The sequence below is a fragment of the Bos indicus genome, chromosome 6, assembly GCF_029378745.1.
Source record: "Bos indicus isolate NIAB-ARS_2022 breed Sahiwal x Tharparkar chromosome 6, NIAB-ARS_B.indTharparkar_mat_pri_1.0, whole genome shotgun sequence".
Lineage (NCBI taxonomy): Eukaryota > Metazoa > Chordata > Mammalia > Artiodactyla > Bovidae > Bos > Bos indicus.
Window position 1 is genome coordinate 35720992 of NC_091765.1, and position 23777 is coordinate 35744768.

At 36.9% G+C, this 23777-nt stretch overlaps 1 protein-coding gene and 1 long non-coding RNA gene across 7 annotated transcripts in view; one reads left to right on the forward strand and one right to left on the reverse strand.

Moving 5' to 3' along the window:
- The window catches only part of SNCA (synuclein alpha), a 147449-nt gene that overhangs the window by 115873 nt on the left and 7799 nt on the right, over positions 1 to 23777 (forward strand). The window lies entirely within an intron of this gene.
- Positions 18451 to 23777, reverse strand: part of LOC139183604 (uncharacterized) — a 362756-nt gene continuing 357429 nt past the window's right edge. Inside the window, exon 6 of the long non-coding RNA XR_011567110.1 lies at positions 18451 to 19735. This is a non-coding gene — a long non-coding RNA (uncharacterized lncRNA). The remainder of the gene's footprint in view (positions 19736 to 23777) is intronic.

Below are 23777 nucleotides of genomic sequence, written 5' to 3' on the forward strand. Positions count from 1 at the left end.
AGCAGGCTTCTCACTGTGGTGGCTTCTCTTGTGGAGCACAGGCTTTAGGGTGCAGGTAGCTGGGTGGTGGGCTCAATAGTTGTGTTGCTCGGGCTTAGTTGTCCCACAGCATGTGGAATCTCCCTGGACCAGGGATTGAACCCATGTTGCCTGCATTGGCAGGCAGATTCTTTACCACTGGAGCACCAGGAAAGTCCACACAGAAGTATTCTTCTCTGTTTAAACCCCATGAGTAACCATCATAGTACTCCTCCACCTCCATACCCGTGCTCCAGGCAGCCAAAACCACTTCTCTGTCACTGTGTTTTTTCCGTGATGTGTCCTCTTCCTGAAGTTGCTAGTCTGACAAAAACATTCAGATCCAGTTCTAATGATGTTTCATTTAACCAGAAGTCATCACAACTCATTCTGAACATTTCATTGTTACCTTTCTTCTGCCCTTTTATCACATTTACTACCTTGTGTTTTACCAGCTTTTATGTATCTTTTAGTTATTTATCTAGACTTGAGGTTGCTTGAGGTAAACCATTGTACATTCTATGATTCCTGATATATGTACTATGCAAAATTATGTTTATTAGATTTATACTGCTAATTATTTCCTTTTGATTAATTGAATAGGTTAATATTGGCAATATGATTGCATGTTTGATATTTGGTAATATAACACAAAACATAGAACTTCTATCTGAATTAAGCTGTAGAGAAACATTTTCTGTATCATAGTTTTTATCAAATTTGGAGGTGCTCATTGATAAATAATAAGATAAAAATCATCATTATTAGGTCAGATCTCAATACAGAACAAGTTTAATTCTAAACTTGCCTTCCAAAATGTTAGACATTTTAAAAATGTATGGCACATTTTTGGAAGCAAGTCACACTGTTCCCAAGTCATTGTGATTATACAGGGACTGTCATAAATACAGTCCCTGACTTGTGAGGATTCAGCTTAGGATTGTTTTGACTCTCTGATGGTGTGACAGTGATACTCATTCAGTAAAAACCATACTTTGAATTTTAATGTTTTCTAAGACTAACAATATGTGGTACAATACACCCTCATGATACTGGGCAGTGACAGTTGTCAGTCAGCCATGCAGTCAGGAGGGTGAACAAACAATCCACCACCACTCTATAGCCATACACCCATTCAGCTTCTTACTTTCATGAGAACATCAATAAATTACATGAGATATTCTATACTTTATTATAAAATAGGCTTTGTGTTAGATGATTTTGCCATAGGCTATAGGCTGATTTAGCTATAGGCTAAAGTAATTGGTCTGAGCACATATAAGCATCTGAATGCAGAGTTCCAAAGAATAGCAAGGAAAGATAAGAAAGCCTTCCTCAGCAATCAATGCAAAGAAATAGAGGAAAACAACAGAATGGGAAAGACTAGAGATCTCTTCAAGAAAATTAGAGATACCAAGGGAACATTTCATGCAAAGATGGGCTTGATAAAGGAAAGAAATGGTATGGATCTAACAGAAGCAGAAGATATTAAGAAGAGCTGGCTAGAATACACAGAAGAACTGTACAGAAAAGATCTTCACAACCAAGATAATCACAATGGTATGATCACTTACCTAGAGCCAGACATCCTGGAATGTGAAGTCAAGTGGGCCTTAGAAAGCATCACTACGAACAAGGCTAGTGGAGGTGATAGAATTCCAGTTGAGCTATTTCAAATCCTGAAAGATGATGCTGTTAAAGTGCTGCACTCAATATGCCAGCAAATTTGGAAAACTCAGCAGTGGCCACAGGACTGGAAAAGGTCAGTTTTCATTCCAATCCCAAAGAAAGGCAATGCCAAAGAATGCTCAAACTACCGCACAGTTGCACTCATCTCACACACTAGTAAAGTAATGCTCAAAAATCTCCAAGCCAGGCTTCAGCAATACATGAACCGTGAACTTCCAGATGTTCAAGCTGGTTTTAGAAAAGGCAGAGGAACCAGAGATCAAATTGCCAACGTCCGGTGGATCATCAAAAAAGCAGGAGAGTTCCAGAAAAACATCTATTTCTGCTTTCTTGACTATGCCAAAGCCTTTGACTGTGTGGATCACAATAAACTGTGGACAATTCTGAAAGAGATGGGAATACCAGACCACCTGACCTGCCTCTTGAGAAACCTATATGCAGGTCAGGAAGCAAGAGTTAGAACTGGACATGGAACAACAGACTGGTTCCAAATTGGAAAAGGAGTACGTCAAGGCTGTATATTGTCACCCTGCTGATTTAACTTACATGCAGAGTACATCATGAGAAACGCTGGTCTGGAAGAAGCACAGGCTGGAATCAAGATTGCCAGGCGAAATATCAATAACCTCAAATATGCAGATGACACCACCCTTATGGCAGAAAGTGAAGAGGAACTAAAAAGCCTCTTGTTGAAAGTGAAAGAGAAGAGTGAAAAAGTTGGCTTAAACTCAACATTCAGAAAATGAAGATCATGACATCGGGTCCCATCACTTCATGGGAAATAGATGGGGAAACAGTGGAAACAGTGTCAGACTTTATTGTTTTGGGCTCCAAAATCACTGCAGATAGTGATTGCAGCCATGAAATTAAAAGACGCTTACTCCTTAGAAGGAAAGTTATGACCAACCTAGATGGCATATTGAAAAGCAGAGACATTACTTTGCCAACAAAGGTCTGTCTAGTCAAGTCTATGGTTTTTCCAGTGGTCATGTATGGATGTGAGACTTGGACTGTGAAGAAAGCTGAGCGCCGAAGAATTGATGCTTTTGAACTGTGGTGTTGGAGAAGACTCTTGAGAGTCCCTTGGACTGCAAGGAGATCCAACCAGTCCATTCTGAAGGAGATCAGCCCTGGGATTTCTTTGGAAGGAATGATGCTAAAGCTGAAACTCCAGTACTTTGGCCACCTCATGTGAAGAGTTGACTCATTGTAACAGACTCTGATGCTGGGAGGGATTGGGGGCAGGAGGAGAAGGGGTCGACAGAGGATGAGATGGCTGGATGGCATCACTGACTTGATGGATGTTAGTTTGAGTGAATTCTGGGAGTTGGTGATGGACAGGGAGGCCTGTCATGCTGCAATTCATATAATCGCAAAGAATCGGACATGACTGAGCGACTGAACTGAACTGAACTGACGCTAAGTTATGATGTTAGGTAGGTTACTTGTATTAAATGCATTTTAAACTTAGGTTTTCAACTTACATAGGGTATTGGGATGTAAATACATTTTAAGTCAAGGAAGATCTGTAGTCATGTTACACTATTGGTATTTTCCATTTCTAAGATCTCAGTGCTGTGTATTTCCTCCTGTGTTGTGTTCTTATGATGAGGTTATAATTGACTGATCTAGCACTTTAGAGTTTCACAAGTACAGTACTGCCCCTTTTGTGAGGTTGACCCAAGAGTCTGCAAAGGAAAAGTCAGGGCTTTTAAAATATAATGTGTTCTGCTTCAATTATGAAAAGCTAATTATTGCAACGATAAGAGGTGCTTCTTTAACAACGTTATAAATATCAAGAAAAGTATATTTATCTTCAAGTACAAGTTCTGTGAATTTCTCATCCTTGATATTGTCTAAATATAACACTGCTTCTGCTTAAAAGTCTTCAGTTAAAAACAATTAGAACATTGTATTTGTAGCATCTACACTGATAGCTCTGTAGTTTTGCTTCTCATCTAAGTTCTAAGATGTACCCATGATGTAACAGGTCTATCTATCATTTAGTACAAAAGCTTTCAGCTGTATCATAGGCAGCCAAAAGGAAAACAAAGAGGAGACCCTGTGCACCAGTTTGAGCAAATAAAACACTGCAGTTCATTGGAGAGTCAAAGCCAACTAGTCAGTAAGATAAGGCAAAAGCTGTCATTTTTTTTAATTGGAGGATAATTGCTTTAGAGTGTTTTGTTCTGCCATACATCAATATGAATCAGCCATAGGTATACGCATGTCCCCTCTCTTGTGAACCTCCCACCCCATCCCACCCCTCTAGGTGGTCCCAGAGCACCAGTTTGAGCTTCCTGCGTCATACAGCAAATTTCTTCTGGCCATCTATTTCACATATGGTAATATATAAGTTTCCATGTTACTCTGTCAATTCTTCCCATCGTCTCCTTCCCCCACTGTGTCCACAAGTTTGTGCTCTATAACTGCATATCCATTGCAGCCCTGCAGATAGGTTCATCAATACTATCTTGGATTCCATACATATGTGTTAATATATGATATTTGTTTTTCTCTTTCAGACTTACTTCAGTCTGTATAATAGGTTCTAGGTTCATCTACATCATTAGAACTGACTCAGATACATTCCTTTTTATGGATAAGATAATTCCTTTGTATATATGTACCACATATTCTTTATCCATTCATCTGTCAATGGACATCTAGGTTGCTTCCATGTTCTAGCTATTGTAAATAGTGCTGCAATGAACAATGGGATACATGCATCTTTTTCAGTTTTGTTTCCTCAGGGTCTGTGGATAGGAGTGGGATTGCTGGGTCATATGGTGGTTTTATTCCCAGTTTTTTATGGAATCTCCACTGTCTGCCATAGTGGCTGTATCAATTTACATTCCCACCAGCAGTGCAAGAGTGTAACCTTTTCTCCACACCCTCTCCAGCATTTATTGTTTGTAGACTTTTTGATGAGGGCCATTCTAACCTGTGTGAGGTGATATTTCATTGTGGTTTTGATTTGCATTGCTCTAATAATGAGCAGTGTTTAGCATCTTTTCATGTGTTTGTTAGCCATCTGTATGTCTTCTTTGGAGAAATGTCTCTTTAGGTCTTTTTCCCACTTTTTGATTGGGTTGTTTGTTTTTCTAGCATTGAGTTGTTTGAGCTGCTTGTATATTTTGGAAATTAATCCTTTGTCAGTTGTTTCATTTGTTATTATTTTCTCCCATTCTGAGGGTTGTCTTTTCACCTTGCTTATAGTTTCCTTTGCTGTGCAAAAGCTTTTAAGTTTAATCAGGTTCTACTTGTTTACTTTTATTTTTATTTCTGTTACTCTAGGAGCTGGGTCATAGAGGATCTTGCTTTGATTTATGTCATTGGGTGTTCTGCCTATGTTTTCCTCTAAGAGTTTTATAGTTTCTGGTCTTACATTTAGATCTTTAATCCATTTTGAGTTTATCTTTGTGTATGGTGTTAGGAAGTGTTCTAATTTCATTCTTTTACATGAAGCTCTCCATGTAAAAGAGGATATATTTATTAAAGAGGCTGTCTTTGCCCCATTGTATATTCTTGCCTCCTTTGTCAAAAATAAGATACCCGTAGGTGCATGGGTTTATTTCTGGGCTTTCTGTCTTGTTGCATTGCTCTATATTTCTGTTTTTGTGCCAGTACCATACTGTCTTGATGACAGTAGCTTTGTAGTATAATCTGAAGTCAGGAAGGTTGATTCCTCCAGCTCCATTCATCTTTCTCAAGACTGTTTTGGTTATTTAGGGTCTTTTGTGTTTCCATATGAATTGTGAAATTTTTTGTTCTAGTTCTGTGGAAAATGCCACTGGTAATTTGATAGGGATTGCATTGAGTCTGTAGATTGCATTTGGTAGTATAGTCATTTTCACAATATTGATTCTTCCTACCCAGGAACATGGAATATCTCTCCATCTGTTTGTTTTATCTTTGATTTCTTTCATCAGTGTCTTATAATTTTCTGTGTACAGTTCTTTCATCTCCTTAGGTAAGTTTATTCCTAGATATTTAATTCTTTTTGTTGCCATGGTGAATGGGATTGATTCCTTTATTTCCCTTTCTGATTTTTCATTGTTAGTATATAGAAATGCAAGTGACTTCTGTGTACTGATTTTGTATCCTGAAACTTTGTGAAATTCACTGATTAGCTCTAGTAATTTTCTGATACTATCTTTAGGGTTTTCTGTGTATAGTATTATGTCATCTGCAGATAGTGAGAGCTTTACTTCTTTTCTGATCTGGATTCCTTTTATTCCTTTTCTTCTCTGATTGCTGTAGTTAGGACTTCCAGAACTATGTTGGATAATAGTAGGGAAAGTGGACACCCTTGTCTTGTTCCTGATCTTAGGGGGAATGCTTTCAGTTATTCACCATTGAAAATAATGTTTACTGTAGGCTTATCATATATGGCCTTTACTATGTTGAGGTAGGTTCTTTCTATGCCCATTTTTTGAAGAGTTTTAATCATAAATGGGTGCTGAATTTTGTCAAAGGCTTTTTCTGCATCTATTGAGATTATCATGTGCTTTTTATCTTTCAATCAGTGAGATCCATCTCATCCAACATATCATTTAAGACTTGTGTTTCCTTATTTTCTGTTTTGATGATCTGTCCATTGGTGTGAGTGGGGTGTTAAAGTCTCCTATTATTATTGTGTTACTGTCAATTTCTTCTTTTAAGTCTGTTAGTGTTTGTCTTTTGTATTGAGGTGCTCCTATGTTGGATGAATAGGTATTTACAATTGTTATGTCTTCCTCTTGGATTGATCCCTTGATCATTATGTAGTGTCCTTCCTACCTCTTGTAATCTTTAAGGTCTATTTCGTCTGATATGAGGATTGCTACTCCAGCTTTCTTTTGCTTCCCATTTGCATGGAATATATTTTTCCATCCTCTCACTTTGTCTATATGTGTCTTGAGGTCTGAATTGGGTTTCTTGAAAACAGCATATATATATATATGGGTTTTGTTTTCACACCCATTCAGCCAGTCTGTGTCTTTTGGCTATAGCATTTAATCCATTTACATTTAAAGTAATTATTGATATATATGTTCCTATTGCCATTTTCTTATGTTTGGGGTTGATTTTGTAGATCTTTTTTCTTCTTTTGTATTTCTTCAAAATATAAGAAGGCTGTTTAACATTTGTTGTAAGGCTGATTTGGTGGTTCTGGTTTCTCTTAACTTTTGCTTGTCTGAAAAGCTTTTTATTTCTCCATCAATTTTGAATGAGATCCTTGCCAGATACAGTAATCTTGGTTGCAGATTTTTCTCTTTCAGTACTTTAAATATATCCTGCCATTCCCTTCTGGCCTGCAGAGTTTCTGCTGAAAGATCAGCTGTTAAGCGTATGAGGTTTCCCAATATGTTACTTGTTGCTTCTCCCTTGCTGTTTTTAATATTCTTGATTTGTGTTTAGTCTTTGTTAGTTTGATCAGTATGTGTCTTGGTGTGTTTCTCCTTGGGTTTATTCTGTATGGGACTCTTTGTGCCTCTTGGACTTGATTATTTCTTTTTCCATGTTGGGGAAATTTTCAACTATAATCTCTTCAAAAATTTTCTCATACCCTTTCTTTTTCTCTTTTTTTTCTGGGACCCCTATAATTCAAATGTCAATGTGTTTGATATTGTCCCAGAAGTCTTTAAGACTATCCTCAGTTCTTTTCATTCTTTTTACTTTATTCTGCTCTTCAGAAGTTATTTCCACCTCACTGATTCATTCTTCTGCTTCAGATATTCTGCTATTGATTCCTTCTAGAATATTTTTAATTTCAGTAATTGTGCTGTTTTTCTCTGCATGTTTATTCTTTAATTCTTCTAGGTCTTTGTTAATTGATTCTTGCATTTTCTCCACTTTGTTTTCAAGGTTTTTTATCATCTTTACTGTCATTATTCTGAATTCTTTTTCAAGTAGTTTGCCTATTTCCTCTTCATTTATTTGGACTTCTGTGTTTCTAGTTTGTTCCTTCATTTGTGTAGTATTTCTCTGCCTTTTCTTTTCTTTCTTTTTTTTTTTTTTTTAAACTGTATTTGAGGTCTCCTTTTCCCAGGCTTCAAGGAATTCTTTCTTCCTTTTGGTTTCCATCCTCTTAAGTTTGGTCCACTGGTTCGTGTAAGCTTTTTATAGGGTGAGATTTGTGCTGAGTTTTTGTTTGTTTGTTTTTTCTCTTATTGGCAAGGCCTAGTGAGGTGGTAATCCTGTCTGCTGATGATTGGGTTTCTATTTTTGTTTTGTTTATTGTTTAGACGAGGCGTCCTGCACAGGGTGCTACTGGTGGTTGGGTGATACTGGGTCTTGTAATCCAGTGGTTTCCTTTGTGTGAGTTCTCACTATTCGATACCCACTAGGGTTAGTTCTCTGGTAGTCTAGGGTCTTGGAGTCAGTGCTCCCACTACAAAGGCTCAGGGCTTCATCTCGAGTTTTGCATGGGTCTATATATTCTTTTCTCCTGTCCACTCTCAGCTGATGTTCTGCCTGTACTTCTGTGTCTGAGGTGTATTCCTGATGTATCCGTGGAGAGAGACGTACTCCACATCCACCTACTCCTCCACCATCTTGTCCTCTGAGAGAAAGTTGTTATGTTACCATCTTCTAGTTGAGACATCTACATTGCTCAAAATCTCACAGATAGAATTTGCCACTAGGTCAGTCTGCCACCACATCCGGTGCTCTTTAACGCATATTTTCTTTCTTGTGCTTCCACATTACAAATAGTATATACAGTTTCTGTTTCTCAGCAATTAATTAGAATTAGGAATCATCCTCAGTAGATAGTCTTTGCAACACTCACACACATGCTTCTACCCACCCCACCTACTCCTTAAGGCCATCGAAACAGTTGCAGTACCTTAAATACAGAATATTCTGCATGTTCTTTGTTTTTTCCTCCCTCTGATATATACTAATCGTGAGTTTCTACTAAAAAAAAAAAAAAAAAACCCAAAACAAAAGGGAGATATAAATGAACCAAATTGAGCAAGAATGTTTGAAAAAAAATATAGAACTCTATTGAGTTACTGAGAGTTCAGTAATGTTATCCAGAAATAAAAGATGCTTTAAAAGTAATTAAAAGAACACAAATAAGCATTTAGTGCTTAATTAAAGGTAGAAAAAAGATAATATTAGACAAAATAAAGGTTATTCATTGGCTGTGATGAATAAATCTTAATTTTCTCAATTCTCTTTGGAATAATACAGAATCAATCAATCAATTAACATCATGACTAAGTGTAACATCTGCCCAGGGACTTATTGGATCATTACTTTTTATTATGAGAATGATAAATTATGTTGCTGCTATTGGTAGAGATGACCATTTCCAGTGCAGAACTAAGGAGGAGAAGCTCTGTGACCCAGGCAAAAGCTTTATTGTTGGTCAAAGGAGTGAAGAAAGAAACTCAGGTGATGTTTCAAACCATTTTGAAAACTGTAATTTCTGTGCCACATATTTAGGGGAAAAAATGAACAGTTTTTTTCTGATGATATAGTCTATAAGAACCAGTGTAATGAAAAGGACTAAACTTGAAAAATGTTATGTATTGAATTCATAATAAGCTATTTTACCCTGTAACAGAAAGTTAATCAACTTAGTGTTTGCAGATTTAACAACCCTGTGATTAAAATGCTGTTCTGATTTTTGTCTGTGTAAATATACCACTCAGATATATATCAACAGTTCTTTGAGCCTCTAAACTTTTTTTCCTAATAGTGACAAATGTTTAAGCAATAGAGATAGCTCAGATATTTGTTCATAGCATATTTTACACTGCATCTTGAGAGTATTAATTTTTTTAAACTGAATTTTATCTTCTGTTTAACTTATCTTTTGTTTAACATTCTGCCTAACTTAATGTTTTAGTAAGATGCTTTTGTCAAGAAATTGCCTTGTAGCTGAGCTTGGGGCTTGGAGCTACATTACGAGTCTCTGTTCATTCACTGAAAAAATAAATAATTGTAGTAACCACCTGGAGTTGGTTTTTAAAATGAAATAATGCATGTGAAACACTTGAAACACAACTAATATAGAGTAAACACTAAATACACCTTAGCTGTTATTTCATGTAAGAGTACAATGGATAATTAAGCATTTAAGGATACTTCATTTGAATGACCTTCAAAACATCTATTTCTGCTTTATTGACTATGCCAAAGCCTTTGACTGTGTGGATCACAATCAACTGTGGAAAATTCTGAAAGAGATGGGAATACCAGACCACCGGACCTGCCTCTTGAGAAACCTATATGCAGGTCAGGAAGCAACAGTGAGAACTGGACATGGAACAACAGACTGGTTCCAAATAGGAAAAGGAGTACATCAAGGCTGTACATTGTCACCCTGCTTATTTAACTTATATGCAGAGTACATCATGAGAAACGCTGGGCTGGAAGAAGCACAAGCTAGAATCAAGATTGCCAGGAGAAATATCAATAACGTCAGATATGCAGATGACACCACCTTTATGGCAAAAAGTGAAGAGGAACTAAAAAGCCTCCTGATGAAAGTGAAAGAGGAGAGTGAAAAAGTTGGCTTAAAGCTCAACATTCAGAAAACTAAGATCATGGCATCCGGTCCCATCACTTCATGGGAAATAGATGGGGAAACAGTGGAAACAGTGTCAGACTTTATTTTTCTGGGCTCCAAAATCACAGCAGATGGTGACTGCAGCCATGAAATTAAAAGACGCTTACTCCTTGGAAGGAAAGTTATGACCAACCTAGCTAACATATTTAAAAGCAGAGACATTACTTTGCCAACAAAGGTCTGTCTAGTCAAGGCTATGGTTTTTCCTGTGGTCATGTATGGATGTGAGACTTAGACTGTGAAGAAAGCTGAGCATTGAAGAATTGATGCTTTTGAACTGTGGTGTTAGAGAAGACTCTTGAGAGTCCCTTGGACTGCAAGGAGATCTACCCAGTCCATCCTAAAGGAGATCAGTCCTGGGTGTTCATTGGAAGGACTGATGCAGAAGCTGAAACTCAAATACTTTGGCCACCTGATGCGAAGAGCTGACTCATTAGAAAAGACTCTGATGCAGGACGAGAAGGGGATGACAGAGGATGAGATGGCTGGATGGCATCACCAACTCGATGGACATTAGTTTGGGTAAACTCCCGGAGTTGGTGATGGACAGGGTGGCCTGGCGTGCTGGGATTCACGGGGTTGCAAAGAGTCAGACATGACTGAGCAACTGAACTGAGGATGTACACAACCCATTATCTTTATTGATAATCTTCCAAGTCTTCTAAGTCTTGATAATCTTCTGTTTTATCTCATATTTGTTGAGACATGGATAGAGGAAGGTTTTTCTCAGTATCCAAAAGAAACAACCACACCTGATATGACAAATCTTAACAAGGGTAGAATTTACACAGTAGAGTAACTTCAGTACCTACTGCAATTGACCACTGTGTTTTGTGGGATTTGTTCCCTCCACATCCCCTGTCTTATATGCTAGACAAAAATATTCCAACTTGAAAGCTGAGGTTCTCTTGAAGAATTTTCCTTCCAGATCTTGAAAACCCTTCACATCTGACAGCGATCTCTTCCCAGCATCATGGAGAATCGTGAAACCTCAGGCTGTCACCTGCACATGGCTGTATTGCATTCCTGCTCAGCCATTTATTTTACATCTTTTCCTAGTGTCTTCTCTCTTAGATGAAGAAGACAGATGTTTACTCATTCTTTAAGATTCTCTTCCTGGGTTTCACATGCCCTGATCTTGAAGATCTTGGCTTTTCTTTCTGCCTCAGAGCCTTAGAGGTCCTATGCACCCTTATGTGTCTGAGCAGTTTGTTTTGCCTGAAGTATTTTCTCCCCTTCAGGTATTAAGACGAGTTTTCCACTTGTTTTTGAAAGCAAACACTTGAGCCTTGGTTTTTGATAGAAATTCCCTCTTTCTGAGGGGCCTTTCAGCATTCCCTAGGATCCCTAAGATACAAAAGCACACTCCGAATCTCAGTTCAGTTCAGTTCAGTCACTCAGTCATGTCTGACTCTTTGCGACCCCATGGACTGCAGTATGCCAGGCTTCCCTGTCCATCACCAACTCCCGAAGCTTGCTCAAACTCATGTGCATTGAGTTGGTGATGCCATCCAACTATCTCATTCTCTGTCATCCCCCTCTACTCCTGCTTTCAATCTTTTCAAACATCAGGGTCATTTCCAAAGAGTCAGTTCTTTGCATCAGGTGGCCAAAGAGCTGGAGCTTCAGCTTTAGCATCAGTCCCTCATAGCTCAGTTGGTGAAGAATCCACCTGCAAGGCAGGAGACCCCTGTTCGATTCCTGGGTTGGGAAGATCCTCTGGAGAAGGGAAAGGCTACCCACTCCAGTATTCTGGCCTGGAGAATTCCATGGACTAAATCCATGGGGTTGCAAACAGTCGGACATGACTGAGTAACTTTCACTTTCACTTTCCAATGAATATTCAGGACTAATTTCGTTTAGGATGGACTGGTTTGATCTCATTGCAGACCAAGGGACTCTCAAGAGTCTTCTCCAACACCATAGTTCAAAAGCATCAATTCTTCGGTGCTCAGCTTTCTTTTTGGTCCAACTCTCACATCCATACATGACTACTGGAAAGACCATAGCTTTGACTATATGGCTGTTTGTCGGTAAAGTAATGTTTCTGATTTTTAATATGCTTTCTAGTTTGGTCATAGCTTTTCTTCCAAGGAACAAGCATATATTAATTTCTTGGCTGCACTCATCATCTGCAGTGATTTTGGAGCCCAAGAAAGTAAAGTCTGTCTTTGTCTCCATTGTTTCCTCATCTATTTGCCATGAAGTGATGGGGCCAGATGCAATGATCTTAATTTTTTGAACGTTGAGTTTTCAGCCAGCTTTTTCAATATCCTCTTTCACTTTCATCAAGAGCCTCTTTAGTTCCTCTTTGCTTTCTACCATAAGGATGCTGTCATCTGCATATCTGAGGTTATTGATATTTCTCCCGGCAATCTTGATTCCAGCTTGTACTTCATCCAGGTCCAGCATTTCACATGATGTACTTTGCATGTAAGATAAATAAGCAGGGTGACAATATACAGCCTTGACATACTCCTTTCCCAATTTGGAACCACTCTGTTGTTCCATGTCCAGTTCTAACTGTTGCTTCTTGACCTGCATGGAGAGGTTTCTCAAGAGTGGTAAGGTGGTCTGATATTTCCATCACTTGAAGAATTTTCCACAGTTTGCTGTGATCCACACAGCCAAAGGCATTGGCATAGTCAGTAAAGCAGTAGATGTTTTTCTGGAATTCTCTTGCTTTTTTCTATGATCCAATGGATGTTGGCCATTTGATCTCTGGTTCCTTTGCCTTTTCTAAATCCAGCTCGATCATCTGGAAGCTCTCAGATGAAGTACTATTGAAGCCTATCTTGAAGAATTTTGAGCATGACTTTGCTAGCACGTGAGATGAGTGCAATCGTGCGGCTGTTTAAACATTTGGCATTGCCTTTCTTTGGGATTGGAATGAAAACTGACCTTTTCCAGTCCTGTGGCCACTGCTGAGTTTTCCAAATTTGCTGGCATATTTAGTGCAGCACTTTCACAGCATCATCTTTTAGGATTTGAAATAGCTCAGCTGGAATTCCATCACCTCCACTAGCTTTGTTTGTAGTGAGGCTTCTTAAGGCCAAAATCTACCCTCTCCACTGATTCCTCTTCTAGTTTCTAGTTTTAAGTGCATGAATATATGCTGCTCAGTCGTGTCCAACTCTTTGCGACCCTATGGACTGTAGCCCACCAGGCTTCTCTTTCCATGTAATTTTCTAGGCAAGAAGACTGGAGTGTGTTGCTGTTTCCTTCTCCAGGGGATCTTCCCACTAGTTTTAAGACTTGCTGCCAAATATCAATGCATTTTCAAAGGTGAAAGGACTGGTTCTTTCTTAGCTAAGTAGAGGAGTTGATCTTCCTAAGGCTGACCCACTTTCATGTTGATGTCTTATTCAAGCACTTCCCAAGTGGAAGCTCTTCAAGAACTCTATCCATGCAGATTTAAGTAATAAGCAAATATAAATATATATTTAGACATAAAATATTTTATTAATGGAAGACGAGGATTAATCTTTGGACCTGAAAACTGAAACTACATTATTCCCAGACTCTCTATTGTGTATTAGTATTTGCAGCTAGCTCTATATCCACATAACATGAGAAAAGCTGGCAATTGTTGCTCTGCTGTGAAGTCGTATTAGGTGAGTCAGCTAATTACATGCCACTTTCATAAATATGGCAGTTTTACTAAGCTACTTGTTATGCTTACCAAGGATGAAGATTTAAGATAGAATACTACCTCTTTGCTATAGAAAGAAAATTTCTTCTCAAAAATGGTTTCACACTGATTCCTGATTTATAGACCAATTAACAGACTAATTATTTTATAGTTTATGGCTGAATATATTTAAAGCTGGATTCAGGATTACTGATAAAGAACACCCAAAGAATAGCACTAAAATAGATTTAATATGTTAGCTTTACTCTCTCCTCTCTCCCAAACCTTTTAAAAACAAACTAGTTTTCATTTCATCTGTTCCCTTTCTCTTTCTTTGTGAAAGGAGTGCCAAGACTAAAGAAAGAATTAGAAAAGCAAAAGACAAGAAAATGAGTAATATGATAATATATAATCCAAAATAGAGCATGACCAATTTTTAAGTACTTATTTCAAAATCAGATTGGTTTCTCTAAAACTATTATTTATAATAGATTTGCATTTTTCATTTTATTTTTCAATTGAAGTATTACTGATTTACTATGTTGTGTTAATTTCTTCTGTACAGCAAAGTGATTCAGTTACATACATATATACTTTTTAAAATTTTATTTTCCATTATGGTTTATCCTAGAATACTGAATATAGTTTTCTGTGCTATACAATAGGACCTTGTTGTTTATCTATTCTATACATAACAGTTTGCATCCACCAACCCCCAAATCACGGTCCATCCCTCCCCACCTTCCCTTGGCACCCACAAGTCCTTTCTCTATGTCTGTGAGTCTGTTTCTGTTTCATCAATAGCTTCATTTGGGCCATGTTTCAGATTCCATATATAAGTGATATCATGTGGCATTTGTATTTCTCCTTCTGCCTTAATTCAGTTGATATGATAATCTCTAGTTGCATCCATGTTGCTGCAAATGGCATTATTTCATTCTTTTTATAGCTCAGTAGTATTCCATTATGTACATGAACCACATCTTCTTTATCCATTCATCTGTTGATGGACATTTAGGCTGTTTCCGTGTGTTAGCTGTTGTGAATAGTTCTCTATGAACATAGGGGCACATATATCTTTTTGAATTATATTTGTGTCTGGATATATGCCCTGGAGTGGGATTGCTGGATCATATATTCTGTTTTTAATTTTCTGAGGAACCTCCTTACTGTTTTCCATAGTGGCTACACCAACTTCCATTCTCACCAATAATGCTGAGAGGGTTCCCTTTCCTCTGCATCCTCTGTAGGATTTGTTATTTGGAGACTTTTTAATGATGGCCATTCTGACCGGTGTGAGGCACCTTGTTGTAGTTTTGATTTGCATTTCTCTAATAATTAGCTGTGTTGAGCATCTTTTCATGTTCCTGTTGGTAAGCTGTACTAGTTCTTTGGAGAAATGTCTATTTAGGACTTCTGCCCATTTTTTTAATTGGGTTTTTGTTGTTGTTGAGTTGTATGAGCTGTTTGTGTGTTTTGGAAATTAAGCCCTGTTTGTCACATCATTTGCAAATATTTTCTCCCATTCTGCAGGTTGCCTTTTCATTTTTTTATGATTTCCTCTGCTACGCAAAAACTTTAAGTCTGATCAGGTCCCATTTGTTTTTGTTATTATTTCTGTTTTCTTGGGAGATTGACCCAAGAAAATATTGGTTCAGTTTATGTTAGAGAATGTTTTGCCTGTGATCTCTTCTAGGAGTTTTATCGTGTCTTGTCTCATATTTAAGTCTAAGTCACTTTGAGTTTATTTCTGTGCATGTGTGACAGTGGGTACTAACTTCACTGATTTACATACAGCTGTCTAACTTAGCCAGCACCACTTGAAGAGAATGTCTTTTTCCCATTTTATATTCTTGCCTCTTTTATCTAATTTTAATTGACTGTGGGAGTGTAGGTTTATTTCTGGGCTCTCTATTCTGTTCCATTGATCCATATGTCTGTTTCTGTGCCAATAGCATGCTGCTTTGATTATTGTATCTCTGTAGTATTGTCTGAAGTCTGAGAGAGTTATACCTCCTGCTTTTCCTTTTTTCCTCAGGATTTCTTAGATTCTGGGTCTTTTATGGTTCCATATGAGTTTTAGGATTATTCTAGGTCTGTGAAAAATGCCATGGATAATTTGATAGGATTTGCACTAAATCTATAGATTGCTTTGGGTAATATTACTATTTTAACAATATTAATTCTTCCTATTGAAGAGCATGGGATATCTTCCCATTTCTTTGAATAATCTTTGATTTCCTTTGTTCCTTCAGTTCCTTGGTCAGGTTTATTCTAAGTATTTTTTTTTTTTTTGAGGGGGGTGCAGTTTTTATAGGTTTTTTTTTTACATTTCCTTTCTGCTATTTCATTGTTAGGGTAAAGAAATGTAACCAATTTCTGTATGTTAATCTTGTATGTGGCTACCTTGCCAAATTCATTTATCAGTTCTAGTAGTTTTTCTGTGGAGAGTTAGAATTACATTTTTAATCTGAAAACATTTCTTTGTAGGTGTGAATTTTCTTTGTAGGTGTATATAATATATTGTGCTTACTACATGATTTAATGGTGGTCATCAGTTTGACTAACCCCAAGCAATGCAGTAATTTGTAAATTTGCTGAGACAATCTTCAATAGGTATCTAACACAGCTAATGAGGGGTGTAGGTCATTTTGCTAATAAGAAAGCCTAACAGATGACCAGAAGCCTCATCTTCACTCAGCCTGTTGCTAATTTTGCTTGTTGGTAACATGTGCAATTTGTGATGAAAATGATGTGCTGCAGCTACACTTTTTAATTAGGAGATTTAAGATGGTCTCAGGAGATAACCCCAGAGATAATCAGTGATCTAGAGTTGTGCGTGCGTGTGTGTGTGTGTGTGTGTGCTTTCTTTTATCTTAGACCATATCTTATACGAATTAGTAGTAAATGCTCATGGAAAGATTATGGACTAGGAGATCTAAAGCATAACATGGCAGTATGTTATAAAAACTTGAAATAGTTTTCTTCTCGAAAAGTTCAACAAAATCTAAAATACTGGAACCTATTATACAGAGTGAAGTAAGCCAGAAAGAAAAACACCAATACAGTATACTAACGCATATATATGGAATTTAGAAAGATGGTAACAATAACCCTGTGTACGAGACAGCAAAAGAGACACTGATGTATAGATCAGTCTTACGGACTCTGTGGGAGAGGGAGAGGGTGGGGAGATTTGGGAGAATGGCATTGAAACATGTATAATATCATGTATGAAACGAGTCACCAGTCCTAGTTCGATGCACTATACTGGATGCTTGGGGCTGGTGCACTGGGACGACCCAGAGGGAGGGTATGGGGAGGGAGGAGGGAGGAGGGTTCAGGATGGGGAACACAGGTATACCTGTGGCGGATTCATTTCCATATTTGGCAAAACTAATACAATATTGTAAAGTTTAAAAATAAAATAAAATTTTAAAAAAAGAAAAAAAATACTGCTCTATTGAAATAACAGGGCAAAAACATTCAAAATGCTGTAATTGTAGCTTTGTCTTTATGACTATACCAGGTCTATCACTCTTTAATTCTTGTCAATGCCTTGCCCTTCCACTTACTCATTCTCTCTTACATCTAACTCACTGCACAAATAATGCAGTTCTTAGCCCTCTCTGTATGTAACTGAGTTGAAAGGAATAGACTAGTTGAATGGTCTGAGTGATCTGCTGTGTCTTGTTTCTCTAAGCTGATATGCTTTCTGTCTTCCTTGGCTGGTTTCCTATAAAGTATTATGAGTTAAGTCTCATTTTATGACTTGTTTTATAGAGAATTCAGCTAGACAGATATCAGTTGGTAATTGGTTATATATCAGCTATTTGACAGAAGAGCTCCATTTTAAAAATAACATGAGTTTGTGTCCTATAGTGGGAAAGGTCAGTCACAACCATTTCTGCTCCATGCAGCTTCTCGTAAGTCTGTGTCTTTGCTCATTAGCAATGGAGGGCTGTACCACTGTAATATTGTTGATAACCATTTTTATTTCCAGGGTTTGTGGGCAGAGGTGAGATACTACATGTACAATATGTTGGCATCCTTAAAGCAATCCCATTTTTAAAAGGAGGCCAGAGATATTCTGGAAATGGTATTATTAGAGAGAATAAAGGTATTATTTTACCACATCTATATATACTACCCTATAGAACCTATAGAACACAGATTCTCTTCCTAAACATGCAGGCATATATCATAATCCATATATTTTTATCCTGTATTTTATTACCCTAACATGTTCTGAGTTTATACATCATTAATGTAAAAATGGGAACAGAATGTTTTTTCAAAGATGTTCAACATTTGTTATATTGTTATTTTTTTTCTTTTGTGGTAAAAATGAATAGAAGCTGCATTTCACATCATCAAATATGATTGTTTTAAAAACAAGTCTTTAATATCCATAAAATACAAAATTTCAAGGTTCCTTTTATAGCATTCAATGCATACTTAGGTACAGTTCTAAATGAGTTGAACTATGTTGAGATCTTTCTAAATAACACTCAGTTTTTTAGAGGTAGGTTTATACAACAGTAAATATACAGGTATCTGGGTAAAGTTATAACTAGTGACTCTCTGAAATGTTTCTTGTTATATTTTCTTGGAATAGTTACCAAATATTTCACTATGTTTAAATATATATTAATACTATGGAGTTGAGAAATTTAGAATAATCATATTCAGAAAACATAAAAGCTATTGAAATGAACACATACTTTTAAAAACTTACAAAAATTAAAGATGGAAAATGGGCAGAAAAATTTTTCCTTCTTCCCCTCTAGATTCTTTGGCTGGTCTAATAAATAAATTGACATAAAACATATTGCCAGGAGAAAGACATTTAATTTTGTACATGTGGGATCTCCACAAAGATACAGGATTCAAAGGCAGCCAGGAAATTGAAATTCATACACCATCCTAAGCTAAAGAATAGGGACTATAGCTTCAAAGGGGAGGAAGAGATTCACTGAAAGAGGCAAAGAGCAGATGTTTGATAATCAGATGTTTGCTTTGCCTCTCAGATAAAATAAAATTTATCTGAAAGTTACCTCTGGTTAAAGCTGTCTTTCTGGTACAAGGCCCTATCTAAATCCTTTTTCCCCGCCCCCCACTGTTTCTTCATTTATTTGCCATGAAGTGATGGGACCAGATGCCATGATCTTCGTTTTCTAAATGTTGAGTTTTAAGCCAACTTTTCACTCTCCTCTTTCAGTTTTATTAAGAGGCTCTTTAGTTCTTCAGTTTCTGCCATAAGGGTGGTGTCATCTGCATAGCTGAGGTTATTGATATTTCTCCTGGCAATCTTGATTCCAGGTTGGGCTTCCTCCAGCCCAGCATTTCTCATGATGTACTCTGCATATAAGTTAAATAAGCAGGGTGACAATATACAGCCTTGATGTACTTCTTTCCCTATTGGGAACCAGTCTGTTGTTCCATGTCCAGTTTTATACTGCAGTATAGTAGATTTACAATATTGTGTTAGTTTCAGGTATACTGCAAACTTGTTTAGTTATACATGTATCTATTCTTTTTCAGATGCTTTTCCCATATAGGTTATTACAGAATATTGAGTATAATTCCCTGGGCTATACAGTAGGTCTTTGTTGATTATTTTATCGATAGTGATATGTACATGGTAATCCAAACTCCCAGTTTATCCCTTCCCTCCCACCTTTTCCCATTGGTACCATAGTTTATTTTCGAAGTCTTGTGTCTGTTGCATGGTATGATTGGAAAGTATCAGAGATCAGTACTTGTTATATTTCTTTCCAGGAGTCCTCTTAAAGGTGAAGCACTTTTGCAGGTACACTTTTCCCAAAGCACTAGAGTAAAACACAAGGTGTTTGTTAATCACAAAAGAGAAAAAAGTCATAGTTAAAGATTTGATGCGAATTCATTAGAATGCAGTTGATAAGGAAATTTGATTATTTTTTGTGACATTTTTAGGTAATAACTGGAATTATGACTGAAAATGTTACATATAATGTTTTTAGGAATTGTACACAATTTCTGTAGTACACATTAATAACATATATCTAGAGAAATATAACTTAAAGATTTAGTATTACTTCCTGCCTGACAATGCTTACCATGTAATTTAACATCAAATAAACAATGTTTTACATCCTTTATATATATATATATGAGAGAATAAATCTTTAGAGCTGTTTCAGGGACACTCTTGAAAATGCCAATTATTTCAAGGGCAAAAATATTTCATTTAGAGTATGATATGGGGAATTCAAATAGGATCATAGGTCATTGTGATATATTTAGTTAGCCACATAACCAAAGTGACAACAAAATACTTTGCAGGCAGACACAGAAAGTTATATAGTTGTTAAAAAAAATAGCTCTTTTAATATATAAGACTCAGTTTTCTTAAGTAATCAAATACTTGTAAATATAACATGAAGCACAAGAAATGATTTTGATAAAATATGGAATCTTTGTTCTAGTTGGATTACTTCAAAGGGTGATGAGATCCTTTCACAGTCTTACAGAGGGCACACCAGGAGGCTAAGGAAATCTTGTTGTTTTAACAGATGAAAGAAAATTTTATACAAATATGAATATACTAACTATTATTAAAGCTTATTCTTGAAAAGATTTATAAATTTATTCAATTTTACCCAACTTAACTACACAAGGCAATATTCTCTTTTCTTCTTCCATCCCCATTTTCCTCCTCAACTTTGTACATCCATTTAGTTTCAAAATGAAAAAGCAGAAAATAAGAGAAATAATTGTTACTTTAGGACAAAATTAGTCTTTTTCCCTTAATAAATCATATCTCTATACTTTATACCTTTTCTCAAACACATCTTACCTTCTTGCAGAGTTTTAATTACATACATTAATTATAATTCTTAAGTCTTGGAAATCTTAATATCTAATGAAAACTAAGTAAGAAATTGTGAACTGTCAGACTAATATTCCATAGATTAGCGGTTTTAGGAGTATATTGCATAATTTCTAGAAGCGTACACTTTCTCATAGTACAATTTTTTTTTTAATATGGCACAAGACATGTTACTTACAGGTGCAGATATCTTCAATTTCTCTATAAGAAGAAGTGAAAACCAATAATTGATCTTTCTGTCTTTTATCTTATTTGGAAATGACCTCAATGAATTTCCATCATTTAACTCAATATAGCAAAACTCTAAATTACCAAAGAGATTTAGGACATACAGTAAAACATAATTATTTTTGAAAAGTTCACTTAAAATTTGTATCTCTGTTACAATTATTTATTTCACTTGTTTTTAATAACCATGTTTAGAATACTCATAAAATGAGACATTAAAGCAGCAAGCCATCATCTTAGGTTATTTTTCCTTCTGACAAATTCTGTAACAGAGATAATATGAGCTTATTTGACTTTTAGTAAACCTAGGTAGAAAGCTCTGAAGATATTTTAATTAAACTAACAAATTTAAACTAGTTTTTTTTTAACTAGTTTTATTTATCAAAGATTACCACAGACCACATGAACTTGGAAAGCATTTGGATTAGTGTCTTATTTCTGAGGGTTTAAAAATATATAAATTAATAAGTGCATATTTTTCTTTAAGCCAGTTAAAGTCAGTTTTGTTTTGTTTTTTAACAAAGTAATTGTGGCTATACCTTCCAGAGGTAGAAAAATATCACATATGCATAACATACATCTATGCTGCTGCTGCTGCTGCTAAGTCGCTTCAGTCGTGTCCGACCCTGTGCGACCCCATGGACTGCAGCCTACCAGGCTTCTCCGTCCATGGGATTCTCCAGGCAAGACCACTGGAGTGGGTTGCCATTTCCTTCTCCAATGCATGAAAGTGGAAAGTGAAAGTGAAGTCACTCAGTCCTGTCTGACTCTTAGCAACCCCATGGACTGCAGCCTACCAGGCTCTTCCACCCATGGGATTTTCCGGGAACAGTACTGGAGTGGGGTGCCATCGCCTTCTCCCAACATACATCTATAGATGTATATAAATACACAGCCAGAGATCCTATATGTCAGCTTCTAAAAAATGTACAATCTGAGCTGCGAGTTAAGTTTTATTTGGGGGCAGAATGAGTCCTGCAAGTCTGAGAGACAGCACCTCAGATAGCTTTGAGAAACTGCTGTAAAGAAGCAGGGGAATGGTCAGTATATATGTGATTTTGGTAAAGGGAGAGAGACATACAATCAGACACATATTTTTCAGAAGCTTTCTGCTAGTCACAAGGAACAGTCATCACCATGAAATATTTTAGTGCTTTTTCTAGGCATAAGGAGATACAAGAATTGGGCTTAATAAAAATCGGCTCCTGAAAATATCTAAAGACCTGTCCTGCGAGTTTTCCCAGAGCACAGATGCCTCATCTCAGCTCTCCACCCTGAACTCCTTTCAGGGTGTGTTGAAAATCAGCAGCTGCTGCAGCATGTGATTTAATCCTTGTAGAGGTAGATGGCAAGTGCCAATTTGTAGTCAACATATAGCTTCCGTCCCAAAATTGTAGCCAAGAATCAGATACAACAGAACAGAGCTCACTAGTTCATAAGTAACAGCTGAATCCAAATTGTGTGTCTGGAAGGTGGAACAAGTGAAGTTCACCTACTCAAATGGCTAAAGCATTTTACTAATTTTTGTGGAGAAGACTTTAATCTTATGGGAGCTGTGGATTAAATTTTGAGGGAGGGAAAACTTATAGCAGTTTGTATTTTCAAAAACCTTTTCTCCATGCCCCCTTGTTTACTTCTGTCTCAGATGATTGTGGGCTGTGTATTAGTTACCTCCCTGGGGTGTTTACATTTGAAAGATATGGAAGATTTACTTTTTCAAGGGACAAAGAATGCATGATGTCTCCAAGGAGTTTTGGAGTGTGTTTATTATCCAAGGTCTAGAATAATTACTACTTTCCTTCTTTTTAGAACACTTGTCTCAACGTCTTGATCTTTTACAGTGTGTGCAAGCACTTTGAGATCAAAAGGGGAAGTTTGGAGGTTGGTAAAAGATAGGTGTATTTTGCATTGTTTTCTAGAGGTGCATTTCTGGTTTTGTGAAGGTTTATTAGACAAGGACTGTTGATTTTAATTCCTCAAAGAGTTGGGTTGCAGTCTGAGTGATATCAAATGGCTGGTTCACCCATTCAAATACATTATCTTAATTTGCCCCCTTATATCAAGGAGATTTCCAAAGAAGATGGACATCAAAAGATTTCTATGTTCTGGAGTTCAGGGTTTAACGCTATATGTGTTTTAAACTTCTGGATAAAGTTTTTAATGTTTTTCTTTTTTTTTCCCCTGACTGTACAATTCAATCTTCAACCAACTCACCTCAGGAGGAAAAACCTACTATTGCTTCTCTTAGCCCCTGGATACTGGCCTCAACCTGATCCTTTCCCTGATTATTTAGGAGGGCCTGGGCCATCTGTTTCTTCTTTAAGAATGCCCCTTCTCCCCACAGGGAACTTTCTGTTTTCTCTGTTAACTACATTATATCCAAAATAATGTTTATGGTCGGGAGAATACACCTTAGCAGCAAATCAGAGTCCCTGTAAGTGGGACTGAGAGTGTGCAACTAATCTTTTTAATGCCTCTCTAAATCTGTGAAAGTGGAGGTAAAAGGACTTGGTAATTTACTCGAACTACCAGAGTATGGTCCCCCTTTACCTTGGGGGACCAGAATATATTTGCATTGCATAGGAAAGCCTGAAGCCAGCAGAACCCAACCCAATTACAGGCCCCTGGAAAAAGTAGGAGTTGTTGTAAGGAGCAGTGAAGCCAGCCCAAGTGATTGTGCTAAATTCACTTCTTGACTTTCAAGATTTATACAAGTATTCTTTGTACTCTGGGCCTAGTGATCTGGACAGAGTTATTCTCTGCAAATCTTAATA